We start from the raw sequence: 23,906 nt of genomic DNA on the forward strand, positions 1-23,906 counted from the left end.
TACGTTGCTCATCGTGGTTAATTAATGCAAAGAAGAAGAAAACAAACCTTTAACGTATTGCAGCAACAAGATGCCCTTTCACGTATTTCACTATTTCGTCATGGTTATCCCTTGAATTGGGTTGCCATAGCTTGTTGCGTTTTCTTTGTTTACATAGCCGCTCAAATTAACGTTCAAATATATGTGTGTCATTTCCGGGAAGATAACTCTGCACTTTACAGTAAAACGTGTTTAATTTCTAAACGCGTTTAGAGATAAAACATGTTAAGACATAAGTGTTTAGTTGTTAAACACAATACTATACACGTTTAGATCTAAACATGTAATAGAAGTGTTTATTTCCTAAACACAATTTTTACAGTGAAGGTATCGTAATTCTTGAGATTTCTGATAAACCAGCCTTTTCTTTTTTTCTTGTAATATATACTTGGAGATTGATTACATATATGTTTTTTTTTTGTTCAGTAGTAATGATTATTTGAAAATTATTTGGAAATTATTTTTTGCGATATTCCTATAAGCAATCTTGTGCCGATATAATTGGTGTTGACATTTTCAGATCACCTGAACTGGAAGTTCAAGTGAGCCTTTTTTGACCCTGATACCAAACAATCATATATAAACATTTTCAGTTATAATGTAAATAGAGGATATTCAATGTTTTGTAGATGAATATGGAATTTATTTCACGAGTGGGACAGGATTTTTTGATATTTTCACGAGTGCGAAGCACTCGTGAAAATATCAAAAAATCCTGTCTCACGAGTGAAATAAATTCCATATTCATCTACAAAACATTGAATTTTCTGTTTATTAGATTTTCTTTGATTTTCCCTTTGCCTCTGTCTTTTCTTAACAGTGTCATAGGCTTGACGTCATTGTTGAGCGGTTGAGACGTCATAGCTTAGCAGTTGTGTGATTGAAAACATTACATATAGCATGGATTTTAGCGATATATTTGGGAAGAAATTTGCAGTTTTAGCTCTATCAAGATGCTTAGTTACTATCTCTATCTTATGACAAGCCATAAATTATTTTTTATTTACTTTGATATCCTTTCACACTGTGAGAGAATATTATTTTGGTATCCTTTCACACTGTGAGAGAATATTACTTTTATTCAATAAATAAAAGACAGTATTTCACTGTTGAAAATGTAATAAAAGTTGATTCGAAATACCCTAAAGACTGTACATCTGAATACCCACATTTAATTAATTTGCCTTTTCCACTCGGCGAGCAGAGTTTTGACGCTGTTTATGGACACAAAAGAAAATAAAGACAAGCATGCCATATATGGTTGCGTAGATAATTCAAGACGATCAGAGTAATTAACATGTCAGCATACTTTTTTTTTAAGTTGGCGAGGGGGAGGTTGTTGAGGAGCGAGTTTATTAATTTTAAAAGCAAGAAAAAAATTTTACTTGAAAAATTTAAGTAAAAAGTGCGAAATAGTTGGGAAAAACAAAAGTATGTGTGTGTGTGTGTGTGTGTGGGGGGGGGGGGGGTTAATTAATAAATTTTACCTATTTGGAAAAGTCCTACAAAACAGAGATGGAGATAAACTTAAAATTTTAATGCACTTGCATATTTCACTAAAAAATAAATGGAAAATGGAATTTTGTATTTTATAAATTAGAAATATCTCTTTCTGTGAAAGAATAATCCCTTTTGTGTACAATTTTTTCAAATAGCTATTTAATTTCATGCTAAAGCTTCCGTTGTTGCCACTGGGGGTGGGGGGTATACTACAAAAATGTTTACTTTTGATCAACTCAAATAAGATAACAACTATGATTATTCTTGTTAATTTTACAATGATAACAAGAGGCCCAAGAGCCTTAACGGTCACCTGAGTACAAAACGACAAATATAAATTGAAAGCTGCCCCCCCCCCCCCCACCAGATTATACAATATAAATTAATTTTTTATCCAATCAAATGACGTGTTACAACCAAAATTAAATAATATTAAAATGACTTATCATGGTTTTGTTGTTTTTGAGAAAATTTTTAAATGATCTTTCCTATAAATTCCTAACTTAGAAACTTTGATCATCTGTTGTGCCCCCTCCCTACCCCAGGGGTTCATGATATGAACAAATCCCCCAACTAAACGAGCCTTACCTTGGTTAAAGGTGAAGTTTGGTAGGGATTCTGCGAGTCATATAACCACTGAAGGGATCAGATGAGATGCGTGTTGCGCATGTCCAAATCGGTACTTAAAAGCTTATCAGTGTTCAAACAGCCAATCAAGGTAACATAAGCATGATGTCATCACCAATAAAAAGCATCAGGGAGGGAAAAATAATCCTCCGGCCCAAGTGGTGGGCATCTGATCCCTTCAGTGGTTATATGACTCACAGAATCCCTACCAAACTTCACCTTTAACCAAGGTAAGGCTCGTTTAGTTGGGGGATTCTGTTACGTCATACCACTTCCGGGACCATATGAGACTTCAAAGAGATGCTTGAACACTGACTATGGTGAATTAAAAAATTCACTACAAACAAAAACAAGTATACTGAAACATCCACCATTTATTATGCAGAAAACCTCAAAACATCATCACTAACTGTACACCAAATTTACTCTTTTTCATCATTATTTCATATGTATATATGTACAACACTGTCTCTGATACTGAACATCACCAATGTCAATACATATAAATAGCATCAATTATTCAATACAGCTTGTTGATATAATTCTGCATCTTTCTTAATAGGTTTTTTATAAAACTTAGCAAAAGTCTGTGCATTTGACCAACCCGCAACTTTTAAAATATTATCAACTGGTATACAACTTTCAGATGCTCTCGAAACTGAGGCTGATCTTACACTGTGTGATGCAAATTTAGCAATATCAATTCCTGATTTTAACATCACTATCTTAATCCACCTACTTATAGTGTCTCTAGTTACTGCTTTGTGGGGTTTTACATAACTTATAAATAAATCTGTACACAAGCCTCTTAAATTTTTTGTGCGTTCTAAATATTCTTTCAACACCAAAACAACACATAATCTTCTATCAGGTGGATAAGCAAAAAGTTCTAATTGTCCACACAAATAACCTGGTCTACTTTGTTTTAATAAAGATTTAAAAAACAAAGTAAACTAGAGCGAGCTCGTTGCAAAGCAACGAATAGGTCTTCCGTTGGAGCTGCGGAAGGAAGAAGTGACCTTGAGTCAAGGTCATGCAACATTCTAAAGTTATACATGTAAGCAATCTTGTAAGGGGAAGCAACTTACAATATTTCGCTAGGAAAAACTGTAAAGGAATGTACGTGACCTTGAACATTCCAAATGACCAAATGACAAGCCATGTCACACTCTCGTCATAAAACCCAATCTGTGTGTTACCGACTTGAAAAGTTCACAGTGACACGCCATGTTCTTTTAGTCCATACATACAGTCAAAACATCTTATCCTTAGTGACCTTGAACTTGAGTCAAGGCCATGTCACACTCTGCATGATACCAGCAATGTTTCACTAGTACAAATACGGTAGCGAAATTACAGTTTCTCTGTCAGTGACCTTGACTCGACCAAATGACCTTGCATCAAGACCATAACACACACTGGTTAAGAGCAATCCCAGTCTGAGTTTCTGAATGGATAAGTTCAGCCATGTTTTTTCAGACCATACAGCGAGTCGGAATAATTTGTTAGGTTCAACACAATGATTTAAAAATTCATTGAGAATGTTTTATGCTCAGTTTGGATAAGTAGTAAAACGTGGAGAGCGGTCCTTTGGATGAGACCGTATAAGGTCTCGTGTCGGGGTAAGTGCTAGCATGAGTGATCTCATGCTATAAATTTTGAATTTACCGGGTGGCAGTAAATACAAAATTTACAACATGACATGTAAATTTTGTATTTACTGACAACAGGTAAGTTCAAAATTTACAACATGACAGATCCATGGCACTTGATTCTACCTCTGATTTCAAAAGATTTGCACTGTTCCTAATTTGTATATATTGTTTGAATGGTCTTTTAAGCTTGAATGTTGCACAGGTGCTTGTGGACAGGACCCCCCCCCCCCCAATATACACCCAATACACACCCCGGGGTCCAAGAATATTTTTATTCGTCTTTTTCCATAATTTAATCTTTTAGTACACATTTACAATGTATTCCATATGAAAAATCAAAAATTACCGTAGAATTAACGTTTTATTCAAAAATCATACCCGCGGTATTATGAAATAGAGAAGGTAAGTCACTTCCATTTATTTTGTTAACACTGGACCTCTCTTGGATATCGGGCCTAAAATATCATATACCTACCACCTGTCACCAAAATATGTTATTATATCTTGTTTCGGTAGATATTTTTTGTCTTTAATCGTGCTATTTAATTGCCTATGCATTCCACAATAATCCGAGTATTCATCGTCAAACGTAAGAAATGTAAGATTTGGAAATATCAAAGTAGAAATTATACGGAAGTGATGCAGAAACGACACCTAGCGGGTAACTCTCGAGTTCCGAGTGTTACAGAATTAAAGGGAAAAGCCAGAGGTCTACGGAAAAGTTCGGGAAAAATTTTGATAAAGAAGTCGAAATCGATTCATTAGAATTTTAAATTTTGCTGCAGATTTTCCAGATGAGTTAGGGTAGTCATCAATATTCTTTTTAAAGGATTTTATTACTCAAACCAAATAGCGTTTTAAAAAACGCTTTCTAACTGCATTTAACCAGTTTGTACAATTTCCCTGTTGTTCTTCATACTCACATATGTTTATGACATGTCCGCAGAATGTAATTATTTGTATTGAGCAAATTACACCAATAATTCAGAATTCGAAGTTTTCTTTGAACATACATTGGGCATCTACCAAATTCGAAATAAACCATTAAGTTATTTGTAGATTTTCGAAGCGACATAATTTTCTTCAAAAAGTTAATATGTACTTGCTCAACATGTGGCTTTATGAAATCCCCACATCTCACATCCATAATGAAGAACAGAACCTACATATGTATCAAATAAAGAGAGTGTAGTATCCACATTTAGATTATTCTCTTTCACTCTTTTCCACAAAGAAAAAGTACATTTTTCGTTAACATTTCACCTGTGGAATGCTGATCATTTTCTCCGATTTCCATCCCTTATTGCTCAAAGGCCGTAAGTACCATGTACATTATAAAATGTATAAATTTTCAGCCATTCACCATTTATATCCTATCAAAATTTTAATTCCATCTATTTTGTTAACATTAAATTCTGGAAATATAGTCAAAAATCAGGAATGAAAATAATAAATGTTAAAAGTGAAATTTATTAATTGTCGAAAGTGCAATGCAAAATTCCGGAAATCAAATGCAAAAACCGAAAATGGTAACTCCCCTCACCCAAAGAAACTATTAGTAAACACTTCGACGCTCAATTGACCACTCCAATGAACACATTAAATCGTTACATTTTTTAAGTTTTAAAATAAAATAAAAGACCTTAAAAAGTTTATAAAATAGGAAAGCTTAGTCACAGATATTAATCGTTGCAGACCTTGTTTTTCATTCATTTGACGATTCGCGAATAACGAATGTCGCGTATGATTATTGGTTTACATTAAAATAGGTTGTGGATATCTCTCGGAATTCAACACGAGCCCTCACCTATATGTATACGTACCTGAACAAACCAACCGATTGACATTTTCGGCTCGAAAGAAAAACATTGTATTCTTTAAAGGGGGGGGGGGTACGTATCGTAATGAGAGGAAATTTGATCACCTGTCAGTCCATTAAACATGAAAGATTATTTTGGAATATTTGTATACAACTGCGTGGCTTTCTTAGAACCAAATTAGTATTTGTTAGATAAATTAAATAATTATTTAAATTAGATGTTTAAGATTTGTGACATATTTGTAAGAACCACTTTATTTACCAAACAAAGTTTCACCCTTATATGGACGCCGTGATATATTTGATAGGCTGTTTAATTACTATTCGGATATATTGCCATTCAAAGGACCAACACATTTTTTTTTTAATTTGGATAAAAAGTCCGACAATTTTCAACCACGTTTGCTATAATTTTACCGAATCGGATCTTTTTGGTCATGGACGCAGGATAAAAAACCGTATGCTGATCAATCAAAACATCATTGCGATTGTGTATTTAATTTATGGAGATATGTTTTTTTCTGTTTTTCCTTATCTGTGAATTACCCGTTTGCTTTGTACACAAGCATGTATATTCTGAAAGCTCAGGATGTATTTACTTTGGGCGCTCTTCCATGTAAAACTGCATGTACTTACAAGCATGTATCCGTAAAATCGTGTATTGGGATATTCTGTTTATTCGACGAAATAAAAGAAATGCATAAGTATATCATTCTGTACAATACAATTGTAAGTTTGGTAGCAAATAATGCAAACTCAGAAGTGATTAATTTAATTTTCGATTTTCCCGAGAATTGAAAACGTCACCTCCACTTACAATTATTATGCATGTGTACATGCAGTTTAAAACATGAGACAGAAAAATAAATTGTTGCAAACCTAGTGGTTAAGTCGGCAATTAAAATGCATAAAACTTAAAATGAATAAATACACAGGCGGATAAGATAATGATAAAAATAAGCGTGAGATAGAGTGAAATTAAATAATATTTAAGATTTGAAATGATTTCAAACACATGTACAATTTTCCATTAATCGCTATGAGTACACATTGCATTAATTTTTAACACCGATATGACCGCGGCTCGCTAATCTCTGCGGCCACGTGTGAACGACGAGTGGGTTACAAATTTTGTAGTTAAACACAGAGACAGAGCGGAATATAAACTGTCTGCTGTAAGAAGGCGTGAATTATTGTTTGTTTAAAAGTATTATTTTACGTATATAGTTTATTTAATATTAAATGAAAAATTAAATGAAGAAACAAGAGACTGATAGTAAAAATTATACTTTACACAAGTATCACTAAATACAATTCTTTGCCGTAGCACCTTTTCAATTACAATTGAAATAGAATACTATAACACGGGATAGAGAAATATTTTTTTTTAATCGTATTGTTGTGTCAACAGTGACCAGGTCGATGAAAGCGATTAAAATTCGTAAAGATTAAATCAAAGATGAGATTAAGTTATCTTACAGATTCGATATAAATAAAAAAAAAACATAATGTTTCATTAATCGTTGTTTCTACACAATGGATTTGTCTTCTCAGATGTTTGTTTTGTTTACATGGCTTATGACCGCAGGTGCCTGGTACACTGGTGACCTCGGCAACGTGGGATCGCGGGTTGTGTTACATAACCATAACATCGAGGTGAACATGGAGAACGTAAACTGGTAAAATGCGTACAGTTAATGTTCATTAATTATTCGATGCTTAAAGTTTAATATAAGTAATATTAAACTTTAAGCATCGAATAATTAATAGATACATTTAATTCCTTCCTTTATTTGAAGACGTGTTCCCTTTAAATCTAAATTAAAAAAGAAAAGAAAGTTGTAAAAAATAATTTATGAGTGAACCACAGAACACGTTTAAAACCTTATTTAGAAGAAAATTAGCATAAAATACAGTAGGGTATATAATTTATTGCAAGTTTGTTAAAGTTATACACATGAAGAGTTCTGATTTACTTGCCGATTGAAAACGCCTACATGTTTACGGGACCTGCTTTTTACCTACATATTACGACATATTACGCAATACTCGAACAAAACAACATTTGTATGAGATTAATAAGGTGTTAAAGAACAACTTTAATTCCGAAAGCCATATCGAAATATTTACCGTTTCTGAGTTATAAAGCGAAAACTTTCAAGGGCTCTAGATCCCTAATTATAGGGGCCAGCCCCTTTTAAATGATATCAAATGAAAGCTCTTGCTATTATGCACAACTTTTATTCTACATGTTTTAACAAAATATTTTTAGTTTTAAAGATATAAAGGAAAATATGTCAAAATTTTTGCTCTTTTCCGCGTTCTAACTTTTGACCCCTCTCTAGCGCCATTTTAATGCAAAAATCAAAAAACAAAAACCGATGTGCACAACTTCAATGCTTCTTCTTTTCAATTTCAAAGGGTTTTGTGCTCCAATTATTACAGTTTCAGAGCCTTTGTCTGGAAACCAGAGGCATAAAAATTTCAATCAAAGGGGAATAACTCGTGAACAGAGGGTAATTTCCGAACTGTATTACAATATTCTGAGAGTGTTTAGTAAAGTCTAAAAGCTCTGAAAATTTGAACAAAATCCGTTCAGAAATGAGGAAGATATGAAGCTTCAAAGTTGGCGTCTAGGAAAAAAAAAAGAATAATAAGAACTAGAGCCGAGCTCGTTGCAAAGCAACGAGTAGGTCTTCCGTTGGAGCTGCAGGCAGGAAGAAGTGACCTTGAGTCAAGGTCATGCCATATCATAAGGTTATAAGCAATCTTGTAAGAGGTATCAACTAACAATGTTTCACTCTGTAGTATAAAGACGATAAAGGAATATATGTGACCTTGAACTTGTCCAAATGACCTTGCGAAAGCCATGACACACTCTGGTTATGAGCAAACCCCATCTGTGTATTACTAACTTCTCAAATTCACTCATGTTCATACAGTCCATACATCCAGTCAAAATATCTTATCCTTAGTGACCTTGAACTTGAGTTTAGGCCATGTCACACTCTGCATGATACCAACAATGTTTCACTAGAAAAAGACGGTAACGAATTTAAAGCTTCTCATCTAAACTCATCCAAATGACCTTTCATCAAGACCATAACACACACTGGTTAAGAAAAATCCCAATCTGTGACTTATTGACTGGATAAGGTTAGCCATGTTCTTTCAGACCATAGATCGAGTCAAATAATTTATCAGGTTCCACACAATGAGTTAAGGATTCATTGTGAATGTTTTTGTCCAGTTTGGATATTGAACAAGACGTGTTTGTGAAACACTGATGCCCCGGTATTGCAGCTTATGGCAAAGGTTTAAGTTTCTCAAATCCGTATCCAATTCCAAGGTCAAAGTCAAGAGATAAGAAATTATGTTACCCAAAGAAAGATCTCGTCTCAGTGAATATAACTGTGAAATATGAAACCGCTATAAGACTAACTATTGAAAAGCATGGCAAAGGTTAATTTTTTTTATACTCAAGTCAAATGTTAAGGTCAAGGATAGATTAACGGTGTCCAAAGGAATGCCTTGTCATAAGAAATAGACATTGAAATATGAAAGCCCTAGCATTAATTATTCAAAAGTTATGACAAAGGTCAACGTTTTTTTTTTTTTAAAAGTAGGTCAAAAACCCAAAATTCAAGGACAAAAGTCAAAACTGTCGGTACTCAAGGGAGGGTCTTGTCACAAGAAACACACTTGTAAAAATACGAAAACCCTAACACCAACCGTTGAAAAGTTATGAATGAGATTAAAATGTTTCAAAGGTAGGTCAAACTCTAAGGTCAAAGGTAAAAAGTCAAAACTTTTAATTTTTTTTAAAGTACGTCAAACTCCAAGGTCAAGGTCAAATAGTAAAAATTGTTGATATCCAATGAACAGCGTTTTCACAAGGAATACACCTGTGAATGTGAAAACACTAGTCCCAACCGTTCAAAAGGTATTGCCAAGGTTAGATTTTTTAAAAAGTGGGTCAAACTCCAAGGTGAACGTCACAAGGTCAAAAATATTTATTCCAAAGAAAAGGTCTTGTCACAAAGAATTTCGGATGTGAAGTATAAAAGCCCTAACGCCAACTGTTCAAAAGGCTAAATTTTGCATAGTTGGTCAAACTAAAAGGCTGTAGAAAGGATAAGAGAGACTCCGAGATATTCAATCAAGTAAACTTATGATATTGCAGATCAAATAAAGCATGAGCTATAAGAGCAGGCACGTAGCATCAGCCTCCCCCTTTTTTCAGACCTAATTTTTTACTTTAGTAATGTTCATTGAAAGTCCCGTTGGCCCCCACTTTTTGTTGCAGTATAGTCCCGTTGTCCCCACCCCTTTCCGCCAGGAAATAGGATTCTGGGCTATTTTCCTATTTTGGTTTTGCTTGTGAAGTCTTTTCAGGTAAGTTAATTTTTTTCTCTGGCTGCCCGCCCCCCCCCCCCCCCCCCTTTTCAAAAACGATGCTATGTCCTTGAAAAGTAACATGTAGAAATGTCTGTCCTGGCATATGTTATAGTTTTATAATCTACAGCCTAACTTTGCACTTAAACCACAAACACATACGTGTAGTACAAAATAATGATAAAAATAGAGATAATCAGTAATATTTAATTATTAAGATAAAAAATGAAAATAATACAAAAAATTCTATATTACATATATAGAGAGATTGTCAATCAAATGGCATATTCAACGCAATAGCAGCAATAAGAAACTCGCCGACATTTTTTTTTTTTAATTCCAAATTGCTTTTTAATTTCTACAGATATTTATAATCCTTTCAATGTATGTTCGTGGATTATTGATGGAATAATTTTAGTTACATGTCAAGTTTAATATTATGGTGTTTGTGCTTTGTAGCAAGGATTTGCTAAATACTTATAATTTTCTATGATTGTACCGAAAAGTAGATACATGTTTTAAAGCAGAGCTGCCGCTCAAGCTCTATTTCTGTCGTGTAGATCTAGAGGTCTTTGTGTATATATCATAGGTAAAAGTACCAATACCGATGATCACATCCCTTCAAAGTTATATTATTCTTGTTTATTACGCCCCTTGCAGTGGCAGATCCAGGAATTTCATAACGGGGGGGGGGGCAAAGTACAAGGCAGGGGAGGGCTCTGGGGGGGCTGCAATGAAGCCCCCAGAGGGTCTATAACAAAGCCCTGGTGGGGATCCAGGGGCGAAGCCCCCAGAAGTTGACAAATTCTTACAAATAAGAGATGTTTTTTCCTTGATTTAAGGATAATGGACATATAAGTTCTACATACAAAAAATTCAAACGGAAAGGGGGGGGGGGGGGCGTGCGCCCGGCGCGCCGACCCTGGATCCGCCTTTGCTTTTTTTTTATTTCATACATGTAGTTATGCACCTCACCAACCCTTCTTGTGTTCAAGATGTTTCAGTCGTTTGTTTGCATTATAACTTAACAAGAAGTCCGTGATTTTTTGTGTGAAGTTTAGTTTTTAAAATTCCGAAAATGACAGGCTAAAAGGATATGTATTATTGATGAAAATAATGAAATTGGTAATCAAAGTTCAAAATACACGTGCGGTGGCGATATTCAAAATTGACAGGAAGTCGCTTGACTTTTTAATACACTTAAAGATGGTGTCAAGAGGAAAGAGTTTGAAAGGTTTGATAAATACACACATGCATCACAGAGTTGACCAATATGAATGCATTATGATCAGGTCACGTGGTAAGTACCTCTATCACAATAATTGACGCGTGGAGCACCTGCATTGATTTTTTATAATTAAGTTAAAAATTTATTTTTTAAAAAATGATGATATTAGTTAATAAAAGTTTATTATTTAAACTGTAATGGTTTGGGTCGTGGATATCGGCCTGGGTAGCTCAGTCGGTACAGCACCTGACTAGTGATGCAGGGGTCCCGAAGAAAATTAAAGAATATTTGTTAAAGGTACGTGTATAGTCAATCAGATTAGAAATACAGCGACTATCAGAATTCCGGGCCGTAAAAAAGATCTGATTTTGATTAGATCTCAGGTATAGGCGAATGTGTGTGTACTGAAGGGGTTAGTTAATTCATTCAAGATTTATTATATTGTTCGTTTGGACGAAGGCTTCATAAAAATATACACACTGCCTGTACAGGTACACTATACCGGTACACATCAATGAATGTTCGGATTAATTCAAAAATCGGCGGCCATTAATTTATTTTAGTTATCTAAAGGCAATGTTATTTCCAGAGACATTTATATTTTCTGTTTTTTATGTCTCGGATTTTTCTTTTTTGTGATTTACCAGTTTACAAAGGCCTGTGTTTTAACAGCTGTTCATAAACGCTGTCAATTAATATACATGTATGATCAGAGAAAACGAGACATCTCCCAGTAATTCATTTCTTATGGAAAATGTATGGATCGACATCTTAGCATTTACCTGTGTAATTACGATGTTACAAACCGTGACGATGACTGGCCAGGAGGACTACCCGTTATTAAAACAACTCATGATCAACTCAGCGGACCTATAATTCACTTTAATATATGCTGTAAATCAATAAAATCATTTCAGTGTAGTCGATATTTTATTGCAAAAATAATGAAAAAAAATACGGGATTTAGAATTTTTTTGTATTTCAAACTCTCGATATGCATATATTTGGGGCGCTCTTGCATATGCACTTATAAAACGTGCATGTTCTGTACTTGCATGCGTGTACATTGTACGTGTCCGTAAAACCTTAACAAAGCTGATAAATGTGTTCTGATTTTCAGAAAAAATAATGGGAACCTATAAATAATTACACGTTTATCATTTTGTTCGCATACAGTAACAAGTTAAGTAGAAAAAATAATTTGTTCAACATCGAGGTGCCCGCGGCTCTCTGTGGCCACGTGTATGTAAACGAGGACTGGACTACAACACTTAAGACACAAAGCGGCAGAGATGGATGAAACTGTTTGCTATATTACAAAGACTTGAATTATACTACATGCATATTTGAAGGAATTTTTATTTATGTTAATGTTTATTTAATTCTATAAATAATAAATGGACATTCACAAGAGTGATGGTAAAAATAATATGTGCGTAGCATGCGTAGTAATTACAATTATTTACCGAAGCCCTCATTCAATTACAATTGCAGATGAATCAAAATACAACAACACGGGATAGAGCAATACTTTTTTTAAATGTATTGTTGTGTGAACAGACAAAAACAGCGATTAAAATTCAAAATTATTTTTATGCACCAGTGTTTGGAATTAAGATTATAAAAGATCGGTAAAGTAATCTTACTGATTCGATATAATTAAAAACATAACTTTCCATTAATTAATAGCCCTTTGTACAAAATTGACATTATACGCGATTACAAATACTAGCTTTGTTTATGGCCACAGGTGGCTAGTACACTGGTGACCTCGATCAAAGGCGTGGGATTCGCGCGTTGGGTTACATAACTAAACATCGAGCTGAACATGGAGACCGTAATATGCATACAGCTAATGATCGTGAATTATTCAATGCATACAGTTTAAAATCACTTACAAAGTTTGTTGTAATAATAAACGTAGAAAGATAGATTTAATATTCTCCGGTTTGAACACTATTAATCTAATTTAAAAAAGAAGAAAAGAAAGACTAGTTGTAATAAATAATTTAATAGTGAACCATAAACCACATTTTAAACCTTATTAAAAAGAAAATTAACATTAAATACCGCAGGGTATATTATTGATAGCAAGTCTGTTTGAGTTATACACATGAAGAGGTCTGATTGCCTTGCCGAATGAAAAACGTTACCTGTTTACCTGGCCTGCTTTCTAATACGTATTACGCAATACCCATGGTATACTCGAACAAAACAACATTTTCATAAGATCAAAAAGGTGTAAAAGAACAATTTTGTTCCCAAGATCCAGATCGAAATATTTACCGTTTTTGAGTTATAAAGCAAAAACTTTTAAGGGCCCAAGATCCCTAATCATAGGGGCCAGCCCCTTTTAAATAGTATAATATGAAAGCCCTTGCAATTATGCACAACTTTTGTTCTACATGTCTTAACAAAATATTTCTAGTTTTCAAGATATAAAGGAAAATATGTCAAATTTTTTGCTGTTTTCCGCGTTCTAACTTTTGACCCCTCTCTAGCGCCATTTTTAATGCAAAAATCAAAAAACAAAAACCGATGTGCACAACTTCAATGCTTCCTCTTTTCAATTTCAAAGGGTTTTGTGCTCCAATTATAACCATTTCTGAGCCTTTGTCTGGAAATCGGAGGCATGCAAAATTCAATCAAAGGGGAATAACTCGTGAACAGAAGGTAATTTTCGAATTGTATTACAGTATTCTGACAGTGTTTTGTAAAGTCTAAAAGCTCTGAAAATTTGAACAAAATCTGTTTAAAAACTAGAGCCGAGCTCGTTGCAATGCAACGAATAGGTCTTCCGTCTGAGCTCCGGACAGGACATAGTGACCTTGAGTCAAGGTCATGCAACATTTTAAGGTTATAAACAATCCTGTAAGGGGCATCAACTTTCAATGTTTCAACAGTAGAAAGACAGTTAAGGAATGTAAAATTCCCCCGTCAGTGAACTTGAACTTGTCCAAATAACCTTGCGTCAAGCCATGACACATTCTGCAGCTGGTTAAGAGCAAACACCATCTGTATGTCACCGACATAAAAAAAAATCACAGTCACGTATTCTTTCAGACTATTCATCCAAAACATCATATTCTAAGTGACCTCGAATTTAAGTCAAGACCATTACACACTCTGGATGATATATTTATCAACCTTTCAGTGAAATGCAAATGCATGCAATTTTTTCTATTACAAAATTATGGACCTTTTTGTTTGTTTGTTTGTTTGTTGTTTAACGTCAGCTTCGAGAATTTTTCAATCATATGGAGACGCCAACATTTGCCGATGGAGGTCTCCAAATTTGACCTATACTCGGCACTCATGGCCATTGAGCAGTGAGGGATCTTTTTCGTGTCAGCACCTACTGCCAGACGGGACCTCAGTTTGTACGGTCTCATCCAAAGGATCGGTCTCTGCATCCCACATTGGGATTCAAACCTGCGACGTAAGGATCAACTCCTTAATCCACGACTCTAGAGCAGACACTCTTACCACTGCGCCACGTGCGCGACTAAACCTTTTTGAATTTTACACTTATTATATCAGTGACCTTGATCTTGCCTAAATGACCTATGTTAAGGTCAAAAACAACCTTTGAACAAATTATGAGCTTCCAGTGATACTCAATGACAAAGATATACCTGAAAAAGAATATTGCACTTTTCTGTCAGTGACCTTGAACTTGCCAGAAAGACCTTGGATCAAGGTCAAAACACATTCTTGGATCATAAGCAATCTCTGTATCAAGTAAAAGCTTCCAGTGATTTTATATAACAAAGTTATAACATGGGGGAAAAATAATATTTATCTGCCAGTGACCTTGAACTTGCCGAAAAAACCTTTGTTCAAGGTCAGGACAAACCCATCTCAAGCAATCTGAGAAAAAGTTTCCTGCGTTCCTCCCACCCCTTATAAATTTATAATCCAGGCACGAATTTTGCCATTTCTTCTGTCAGTCTAGTACTATGTTATCTCAAACCGGTGGATCATAAGCAATCTTTGTTCCAAGTATGAGCTTCCAAAATTATAGCACATACAGTAATCTTACACTTTTCTGTCAGTGACCTTGAACTTACAGGAATGACCTTGGATGAAGGTCGTGTCAAACCATTTAATTTTGTCATAAGCAATTCCTGTATCAAGTATGATACTTGCTATTTTTTTCCAGTGACCTTGAACTTGCCGGAATGACATTGGATCAAAACCTTGACACACCCTCGGATCATTAGTAATCTTTGTACCAAGTTGACCTTCCAGTTTCTTCATAACAAAGTTATAATATCCTTGGCAAACTATCACGTACAGACGGACAGCTAGGCAAACGGACAGTGTGATTCCAGAAGACTCAAAACACCTCCACCCCAAACCCACACACTTCGTTTGGGGGGATATATAAATTCCTATGTTAAATTATGAACACTCTTTCCGGCCCAAACCTTCTCCCTGGAATCAATATTTGAAAAAAAAAATGAATGTATGCTATGTTGGAAATTTTCTCATTCTAGTCCAGGGGTTCTTGAGAATACTATTTTCAAATGACCCCATGCGCGGATCTAGAGGGGTTTGGGGGCAGTTAAATGTATATACTAAGCCAAGTAAAAGTGACCATGCCCCCCCCCCCCCCCCGCGGACCCTTCCTCGAAAACGCGGATCTGTGTTAAAATGGTATGAAAAGTCTTAGGTATGAAGCTTTAAAAGTCAGCGACCCCCCCCCCCCCATACACACACACAAACACACACACGAAATTGGTTTTTCACGTTTGGGAAAAGAGTTTCTTTTTTTGGCTCGTCAAGAAATTTCTGGGTTGAAATTTTTTTTTTTTTTTGGGATCCCCCCCCCCCCCCCGCGTGGAAAAAAATTCCTTGATCCGCGCCTGGACCCCATCTAACTTTTAATACATGTATCCGTTAAAAGAGGATGTGACCCTTCATTTGAATAAAACTTTACCAAAAATATTCTGTGCTAATTTTCGTTGTTATGGTCCTGTGGTTCTTGATAAAAATGAGAAAAATTTACAAGTAGCTTTAGAACAACAACGACGATAACGCTCATATACACCAAGAAAGCAAACAAAGATGAAGAATTATGAACAGAAAAGCTTCCTTGGGTCTTTGGCTTGGAAGGTGAGATACTTATTAAAAATTGAAATTATTTTGTCATTTTTTTTTTTACAATCGACGGGCCTGCATTTCAAAGAGAGAGAGAGAGAGAGAGAATTTCTAGCTAGGTCTTTGAATAACAGTGACATCGGTTCAGAAAACAAGGTCCCTAGGAATGTACATGTATATAAAATAGGCAGTGCCTATCTCTCTCGGAATTCATCACCTGCTTCTGTAAAGCTCCATCCTCACTTGTACTGACATGTACCTGGTAAAACCAACCGACTGCGAAAGGAAAACTTTCTATTTATTTCGAGGATGGGGGTATACGTATAGTGATGAGAGGAAATTTATTCACCTATACGTTCATTAAATATGAAAGATTGCTTCTGAGTATTTGTATACGATCGCACGACTTTCGTGTTAATTTATAAAAGTTGGATTATGTAAGCAAAGAACTAAACTAACATTTGTTGTAGATGAATAAAATAATTAATTAGCCGTTTATAATTTTTTTTAACATCTGTAAGAACCACTTTATTTTAAAAAACGAATAATCGTCCTATTATGGGCGCCCATGATATATTAGACAAGGTGTTTAATTAAAACATAATTCAGATATCGACATCCAGGAGAACAACACATTCTTTTTCAGTGGCGGATACAGGAGTCTTGAAAAGGGGGCCCGACCAGTTTTGTGTCGGGGTAGGGGCCCAAACCCACATAAAAAATTGATTTATTAAATCTTGTGTATATTTTGGATACAAAAGAGGGCAGGCCCCCTGAACCTCCTCTAAATCTGCCAGCGTTTTTTTTTTTTTCATTATCTATCAAACGCGTTGACAAAGTCAAAAAGACGGTTTTAGTTTTTTAGGGCATTTTTACAGTGATATGAGAAAAGTCTGATAATTGCTGTTAATTTTAAGAAATAAAGTTCGTCATTTTTCAACCTCGTTCGGTATAATATAATTTACTGATAATTTTTTCTGTTAAGGAGGAACACATGGACGAAGGATAAAAAAGCAGTATTCTGCATGTACATGTACACATCATTGCTATAATTGTGTACTCGGGATTAAACCCCAAATCCTTCGTTACATTGTATTTGGGTATAATTTTCACATGTTCTCAGGCGGATAATCATTTATTTTTATCTGTCTAAAGAAATAATTTCAGTTAATAGAGAAATGTTTTTATTTCGTCGTTTTTTCCCATCCTTTTGGTTTACACGTTTGCTTTGTACACAAAAGCGTGTGTTCATGTACCGCTGTTTCTACACGCTATCGATGTGATCAGGGAGAACATGATATCATCCAGCAATTTACTTCTTATGAAAACACTTAATGAAAACATATTAGGTGAAAATATATATACCCGTTAGTATCTTAGTACCTGAGTATCGACCTGTTTAATTGCAGTGTCACCAACCGTAACGATCGCTGGCCAGGACTTGAATATAATTTATTACCGTTATTAAAACAACTCGTCAGCTGAGCGGACCTATGATTTAAACAGTAAAATAGGGAAATTCCAGAGTTCGAAGTGTATTTATTTTGGGCACTCTTCCACATAAACATTTACGCGTACTTACATGCATGTAATTCGTGTCATGGGTAAATTCAGTTTATTAGATGAGATAAAACAAATGCATAAGATTAATCTTCCTAAACAACACGTTTTTAAAATAATCTGTCTGATATAAGGGACGGTATAAAATAACAAAGAAAATAACGGGTTTGTGTTTGTATTTAATTTAGAATGAGAAAAAATCTTAAACTGTCAAATCATTTATTTTCCAGACACTAATTGCCATGCGTAATCTTCACATGCACTGACCAAGAGGTCACAAGTTCGAAATGTATGGCTTCTCATTGCGTGAATTTTGTCAACACATGTCGGAACAAACTATCTAAGCCAATTGCTTCCCAAAGAAAACTGCATAGGAAGGGTTTTTTGGTACACTTTTTAACGGGTAAAATTCTTTCGACGCTCGATAGAATTTTCAAATACAAGTGAAATATTTAGCTTACTTGCGTCCGACCTAGTATTTTGTATGCAATAATATTGTAAGTTAGGAAGAAAATAATACAAACTCAAAAGTACTTAATTTTATTTTCGATTTTCCTGACAATTAAAAATGTGACCTCTACGTACAATTATCGTGATAATTACATACATGCTGTTTAATGTTCATGAAAGAAATAGCAACTTGTTAAATAATAACATTAGAAAGATAAATAAACTGTTTCTTTAATACACAAACAAAGTGGTCTTTTCGGCATTCAAAATGCATTGAATTTGAAGTGAATAAGTGAAAGGCAGTTAAGACTAGCTGATTAAAACGAGCGAGTGATAAACAGTAAGACGAAATCATATGAAAGATTCTAAATGATTTTAAAGTAATTTTCCACAAAGCGCAATTATCTCAACATCGAGAAATACAATGTTTATAAAAATAAATATGCAACTTCTTCTAATATGTAAATTGAAATGTACTAGCGACTTAAAGATATTACGAAATAGTCTGAAAGATTCAACATATTTATCCACTCATCACTTAGTTAACAAAATGTATTTGGAATGGCCATTCTATGGATTGTTTTGTGTATGACCTTAGGTCGCTGGTTCACACGCCGATTGATCTTCGGTGACCTCCTTTGCCACGCGCTATGGAGGGAGGGGTTACATAATTGTAAACACACAAAGTGAATGTAAAAGGCGTGTACTTAATGGCTGTGAATAGTCTACGTTTAAAGTTTTGTTTTATATTCTAACTTTATTGTTTGTTTTTATATGATAAGAAGAAAAAGTTATCTTTTTTTCCCTGTTTAGTAGACTGGTTTATCCAAATTTGAAAACAAACGAAATAAAAGGGAAAGTTGTCAGTAAATAATTTGGAAATAAAGCACAAAATACTTCAAGAACCTGATTCTAAAGAGTATTAGCATCTAATGTAGCTAGGTTTATTATTTATAGTAAGTTTATTTTAATTACACGCATGAAGAGCTCTTGTTTACTTGCTGAATGAAAACACTTACCTGTATATGTGTTATGCTTCTAGCTCATTTAGAACACAAGACTCAAACAAAATAACGTTTTCTTGAGATCAATAAGATGTTAAATAACAACTTTAATTACGGCAGCTATTTCGAAATATTTACTGTTTTTGAGTTATAAAGCAAAAACTTTAAAGGGCCCCAGATCCCTAATTTTAGGGGCTAGACCCTTTTTAGTGGTGTCAAATGAAAGGCCTTAAAATTGTGCACAACTTTTATTCTACATGTTTTATCAAAATATTTTTAGTTTAGAAGATAAAAAGGAAAATATGTGTAAATTTTCGCTCTTTTAGGCGTTCTAATTTTTGACCCCTCTCTAGCGCCATTTTGAATACAGAAATTGAAAAACAAAAACCGATGTGCACAACTTCAGTGCTTCTATTATGTGAATTCGGTAGAATTTCTACTCCAGCTTTTGTAGTCTCTGAGCCTTTGTCTGGAAATGAAGCCTACTAAATTTTCATTTAAAGGGAGATAACCCAAAAGCGGAAGTGAATTTTTGAAATGTTTGACAGCATTCTGATAGAGTTTTGTAACGTCTATAAACCCTGCAAATTTGAGCAAAATCCGTTGAGAAATGAGCAAGATATGAGGTCTCAAAGTTGGCGTCTAGGAAAAAAAAAAAAGAATAATAAGAATAATCTTAACCATCAGAATCAGTAGAAGGTCTTCCATTGGAAACGGAAGACCTTAATGAGGAAGATATGAAGCGTCAAAGTTGGCGTCTAGGAAAAAAAAAAAAAAAAGATTAATAAGAAAAATCTTAATCGTCACAATCAGTAGAAGGTCTTCCGTTGGAAACGGAAGACCTTAATAATCTTAACCATCAGAATCAGTAGAAGGTCTTCCGTTGGAAACGGAAGACCTTAATGATCTACTGCTCTTGCACATATCATTTATAGTTAACAGATGCAAAGACTGTGTTCTAGTGGCATTTGTTAAAGCAATAAGCATAACTAATTTCAAAGTAAGTTCTTTAAGTGAAATAAATTTCACAGGAGACAATTTTCGCAAAAAAGTAAGCACTTTAGACACATCCCAAGTTTCACAGTATCTTGGTTTTCCTGGTCTTAAGTTAAATACGCCTTTTAAAAATCGAATAACTAGAGGATTTGATCCAATAGGCACTCCAGAATGCTGAATCCCATATGATGATAATGCAGATCTTGCAGTGTTAATTGAACTGTAGCCAAGAGCACTTTCAAATAATTCTGTAAGAAAATTTAATATTTCTTTCACAGTTGGTTGAATTGAATTAATTTCCCTTTGACTACAGAAATGTATCCATCTTCGGATGAATGTACCATATTGTTTCTTTGTTGAATATCTCCAGGAAGCAAGTAAGATTTCACTAGTTTGTCTTGAAAAACCTTCGTTTTCGAACTGTCTCCTGAGATACGACATGCCATTAGCTTCAACTGTCCTTGTAACGGATGACACTTGTTCGTTCCTTGAATGAACAGTATTTTCTTTTTGTGTGGAAGAATCAATGGTAACTCTATCAAAAGTTCTAGAAGTCTTGCATACCAGATCTGTGTTGGCCATAAAGGAATAATTATCAGACAGTCTGCATGATCCTCTCTTATCTTCTGAACACATCTACTGATCAAAGAAAATGGTGGAAATAAACAATTATATTTATTTGACCATGACATACTGAATGCATCTATACAAACAGCATCTGGATCAGGTTTCCATGATACATACAAGTCTAACTGCTTATTTAAACGAGAGGCAAAAAGATCTATCTCTGGTTCTCCAAATTTTTGGACTAAAATGTCAAATATTTTCTTATCTAACATCCATTCAATATTTTCATTAAACCTTCTTGATTCAATATCTGCTATATTATCTTTCCCAGGTACATGTACTGCCGAAATCCAAATATCTCTATCACAACAAAACTGCCATATTTGTTTACTCAAATCATTCATTTCTTCTGATTTTATTCCTCCCATATTGTTTAAATATGCTATTGCTGATGTATTATCTGAGCAAATTCTTAAATGGATATTTTTCAACAGTTTGCAAAATGACTTTATTGCCAAATAAATTGCCAGTAATTCTAAATAATTAATATGATGCAACTTTTCTTCATTTATCCATCTATCGCCAATATTTACATCATCTTTGACTGCTCCCCAACCATCGGTAGATGCATCTGTTGTGATAGATATATTAGGATTGCCCCTATTGATGATTCTCTTTTGTGACATAATGTTCACAAACCACCAATGTAACTCTTCTCTCATTTCCTTAGTCACTTTCATTTGACCATCAAAATTTCCTTTATTCATCTTCAAAACCTTAATTTTCTCATTTTCTAAAACTCTATAATGTAACCGTCCAAAATCAACTGCACTAAATGATGACACAAGTGAACCAATTAGACTTGCTAAACATCTGTTACAAATTCTCGCTCCATAATTTTTTGACAATTCTCTTTTATCAAAATCTTTTTCTCTATTGGTAATGTCACTGTCATATCAGTAGTATCAATTATATTTCCAAGGAATACAATAACATGACTAGGTTCAAAAACTGATTTTTTGTAATTAATAATAAACCCCAATTTCTCCATTAATGATACTGTCTCCTTCACATTAGCTATACATTCTTCCTTTGAATCACCAACCAAAAGAGAATCATCAATGTATGCAGTACTATGAAACCCCATTTGATGCAATGTTGAGAAAACAGGTTTCATAATTTTGGTAAATATTCGTGGTGCACAAGAAATCCCCATTGGTAAACAAGTGTATTCATACACTTTTTCTTTCCAAATAAACCGTAGGAATTTTCTATCTTTTTCTCTAATGCTAACAGAATAATATGCGTGTCTCAAATCGACTGATGCCATGAAAGACTGAGGCTTTATCAATTTTAATGCTGCCTCAAAAGTTTCCATTTTAAAATGATGGTATGTAATAAATTTATTCAACTCTTTCAAATTCAGAATCACCCTATGTTCAAGAGAATCTTTTTTGGGGACAGTAAAAATTGTTGAAATAAATTCACCATCATCATGTTCAACTTGTCTAACAACATTCATTTTCAATAAATTTTCTACTTCTTCATTTACATATCTTTCTTGAACTGTATCAAATTTTTGTTGATAAGGTATTTTTGATTGCATAGGCATTTCAATAAACTCAATTGCACAATCTTTTATAATTTGTAAAATTCTTTTATCAGATGTAATGTTTTGCCATTCAATAACGAAATCACTCAATCTACCACCAAGAAATTCTTGAGCACCAGAATCATTCACCTGTTTCTGTATTGTAAGACATTCAGATAAACTCACCTCAGATTCATTTATGTGTTCTTTTTCTGACTGCTGAGGCTTGTCTTGGAGTTTTTTGAACCATAATTTTGGTATGATGAGGTATTTTTTCCTCTTGGAATGAAACCACGTCCTCTACCTCTATAAACAGTACTTCCTCGTGACGTACCTCTACCTCTCATATAACGACCCCTATAATTTCCTCCGTAAGGTCGAACAATTCGTTTACCGACCTTATTGATGTCCTGAATTTCTTTGACACTTTTTGGCACATCATTTCCATACAAAAAATTGGTGTATGGTATAGATGAAGAACTCAGATGATGATATTCAAAACTCAAGTCACTTCTATGATTTTCCTTTCGCTTCACATTTGTCAATTTGTTGTATTGAGTCAAAAGTCCAACTGAATCTAGACCCAAATCAATACATTTCTGAATATCATCTTTGCTCTCTTCAGTTCTTTTCATCTTGTCTAAAGTGTCTAATAGTTTTACAACACAACATGCTGCCTTGATCACAGCATTCTGATGTTGCTGTAAACAACTGTCATAGGACCTAGTAGTAGGGCTGAGTAGATCCCAGATAAGTTGGTTTACTCGAGTTTTTGTTAATGCATTACAGTTTTCAGGTCTATTAATGTTTTTCAGTAATTCCTGAAATTTTTCATCAGATATCCCCTCTCGAAAGAGAGAATTCACCATTGTAGCCAACTCATCACCAACCTTATCATCTACTGTCTCATTCACTTTGAAATTCTTTGCTGCAGTAGCAAATACACTGTCACATTTTGCTTTTTTATTTTGCGGTTCCTCAGTGTCATTCGAATTTGAGGCACCGGTATTATTGTTCTTATCTGTATCATTAGTTTGGGTTTCCTCTACATCGTAAAGGTAATCATCGGAATAATCTTCCGTGTAATTGTACAACTCATCTACAGAGGTACGAAGTGTTTTTACGTCTTCTCTCTGACTCTTTTGTTCTTGTTGAATACTAACAAGAATGTTCATGATATCGTCTATACCTGGATGATTACCGATCACACCGGTACTAACTTTTGGCGACGATGAATGTTCAACACTAGAACTTGTCGTGGGATTTGTTATGGCCGCGCCAATAACAATGTTATCACACTCTGTGGAAGACCTCTTACTGTTCCCACTAGTTTTCTTTCCCCCTGTTTTACGCCCATCGTCTTTGTCAACCG

Source organism: Saccostrea echinata, unplaced genomic scaffold (genome assembly GCF_033153115.1).
Source record: "Saccostrea echinata isolate AGI-Se365-2 ecotype Australia unplaced genomic scaffold, CSIRO_AGI_Sech_v1 ptg000042l, whole genome shotgun sequence".
Classification (NCBI taxonomy): domain Eukaryota; kingdom Metazoa; phylum Mollusca; class Bivalvia; order Ostreida; family Ostreidae; genus Saccostrea; species Saccostrea echinata.